Source organism: Bactrocera latifrons, unplaced genomic scaffold (genome assembly GCF_001853355.1).
Source record: "Bactrocera latifrons isolate USDA-ARS-PBARC rearing strain unplaced genomic scaffold, ASM185335v1 scaffold_156, whole genome shotgun sequence".
NCBI classification, from domain to species: domain Eukaryota; kingdom Metazoa; phylum Arthropoda; class Insecta; order Diptera; family Tephritidae; genus Bactrocera; species Bactrocera latifrons.
Genome location: NW_017535030.1, coordinates 9,934 through 13,079, shown reverse-complemented (window position 1 = coordinate 13,079; position 3,146 = coordinate 9,934).

Below are 3,146 nucleotides of genomic sequence, written 5' to 3'. Positions count from 1 at the left end.
TTAACCATGATATTGAGCACATTTTTTTGCAAGTAAATGAGCGATATGTATGTGTACTTATTATTATAACATTATCTTGAACGAGTATTAAAGCTTGGGTGAAGCTGAAGAGAAAAATATGTAACTGCATTTGACAAGAGGATCCAAGGAAGCTCTTAATTCCTGGGGAGTTTGTTTAGTTTATGAAACCTCGAACTACTGGAAAGGTACGAAATTTTTGAAAAACTGTATTTGGTAAATTACCCATTGTAAATACAAAACGTATGAAAAGTATATTATGATGTTGGAATACACAAAACTTTCTAATAATTAATTCCCGTTACGAGAGTACTGGTGATCCACTGATATAAGTAGACTAAATATATTGCAGTAGCTGTATAGTGCTGCGTAGATAGCTAGTTTAGTTTCCGCACGAACTGTGATTTTCTTATTTCTCTTGAATGAAGAATATGCAAATAACAAAGGAAATATTTAGTATGCGCAACCTTTAACTACAATCATACAAGGGAAGTTATGTGCTATATACAATCATTCACATACATTTTAACTTTAAAATACATAGACAGACTTATATATGTAGGAAACTACCCTACCATATGGGGAGTTGGCGAGCTAAGTTAAGAATTTCAGCAAAATATTTAGAGAAATTTAAGTCCCTTTTATAAATTTGTTATGCTACTAACAGACAAAGTATACAAACGAGCAAGACAGTACAAGTTTTTGTAACCAGAATTCTCGTGCACCGAAGTTTTGTTAACGATATACTACATAAAGGTTGCCGGATTGACGGCAGATATGTATATGTAGTTCTAGTTAGAGTTCTGCCGTGTAAAAGGTAAATGAGATATATGTATGTATGTATATAAAAAGTTATAACCTTCGATAATGAGTGATAAAGCGTTAAGTTATTTGAATTAGAAATAAAGATAAGTGTAGTCATTAACTTGTGACTTTTATTTGGCAATTCAGTGATACGAGGCCTGCTATATATATTTCTGGCCTAATAATGAATGGTGTTATTGTTTTTCAAAATATTCTCCATCAAAATTTATACACTTTTGCATGCGCTCAAACCRATTTTCGAAGCACTTTTTCCACTCCGATTGAGACACCTCCAAAACATGGTTTTTGAATGCTTCAACAGCATCTTCTGGCGACGAAAATCGTTTACCACGCATTATTTTCTTGATGTGTGGGAATAAAAAGAAGTCATTGGGTGCCAAATCAGGGCTGTACGGCGGATGACCCATCAATTCGAAGTTTTGGCCGGCCAAAAAGGCGCTAGTTTGAGCCGATGTGTGAGAGCTCGACTTGTCATTGTGCACAATGATTCGTCTTCTCTTGTTCGTTTTTCGAATTTCTCCGAAGATTTCAGTCAAACAAATGGTGGTGTACCACTCAGAATTGACCGTCCTACGTTGCTCAAGCGGAACAGTCGCCACATGACCAGTTTTGTCGAAGAAACAGGCGACCATTTGCTTCGAAGTGCTTCTTCCACGAACAACTTCATTGAATTTGGCTCGTCTTGGAAGACACACACGGTCGATTGCTGTTTTCTTTCGGGCTCATACGCATAGATCCATGATTCGTCATCTGTGACGATCTTATAAACGTCTTTTGAAGCACCGCAATCGTATTCTTTCAGCATTTCTTTACACCAATCTACACGAGCATTTTTTTGAGCGATTGTCAAATTGTGCGGAATCCAACGAGAACAAACCTTTTTTACGGCCAGGTGTTCATGCAATGTCGAATGTATGCTGGTGGGAGAAATGCATAGCCATGCCTCTATCTGAAGGTATGTTACATGACGCTCTTGCATTATCAGTTCACGTACGCCATCGATGTTTTCTGGCACAACGGTTTTCTGTTTTTGGACGACCTTCACGGAATTCGTCTTTGAGCGAGCGTCGGTGATATAGGATGGTGCTTCATAGTCATAAAAAGATTTTAGTTCATCGATGCACTCTTGTCGTGATAATCCACGTCGAAAGTTGTGAAAAATGATCGCACGAAAATGTTCACGAGTTATTTCCATTTTTTGGCCGAGATGAATTTTTTAATTCCCTGTAAATAAAACAATTCACCACTAAAGGACGAAACGTTCTGAGTGATGTCATGCTAAAAAATGTCAAACTTTCCAATGGAAATGTCAGATTGCACCTGGCAACACTTAGTGGCCAGAAATATATAAAGCAGCCTACGTAGAACTTTAGATAGTGTTTCAATATAGACGATTTATTGAGAAATCCGTTATAATAGATATATGATGCTATGAATAACAATTCAATTTAAAAGTGCTCGGCCTACCATAGTAAAACAAATATTTTTGTTGTTTTTATTTCTCTTCATAGCGACTCTACAATGCATGAAGGAGTACTACCAAGCCCAATTGATAGATTTTGCCATCGTTTTCACTGACTTCTGAAATATTTCGGTGAAACAGCACTTCCTTTTTCTTTTGATATTGTCCAATAATGCTATGTAATAATCGCAGTTGATGGTCCTTCGTTTTTCGAGGTAGTTAATAAGAATAATTCCATGCATATCCCAAAATACAGACACAATAACCTGCCGACCTATTCCGCGCTTTGAAGCGGGTTCATCGTAAAAATAAAATCTCGTCGTTAACTCGTTTCGGTTAAAAGTGAGCTCGCGCAACATCCATTTTACATAGAGCTTTCTCATACCCAAACATTCGTGAATGATATGCTGTACGCATTCAGTTAATATCTTTGGAGTGCCCGGTATTTTGAACAACTTCACTTTATGGTCATCCAGAAATATTTTGTGTACTGTTTTGACGTTTTCTTCAGTAACAATCTCTTTTGTGCGTTCACTGCGTTCACCATCTTCGATGCTCATTTCGCTAGTCTGATTATTGATTTTTCTGGGCAGGATCGTCGACAAGCCAAGTTTTCGCTTCAACAGCACTTTTCCACTTCAAACAGCAATATTATATCAACAGGCGAAATTTTTTCATCATTTTTGCACAAGCTCCTTCAATGCTAACTAAAAACCATATTGATATAATTCCATCTACGTGTCAGGCCTATTGACCTATTATACTGATTTCCGTTAGTCAGTTGGATTTAAGATAAAGGGATTCATAATTCGGGTGTGCCCTAATTAGTCATTCCCTATTA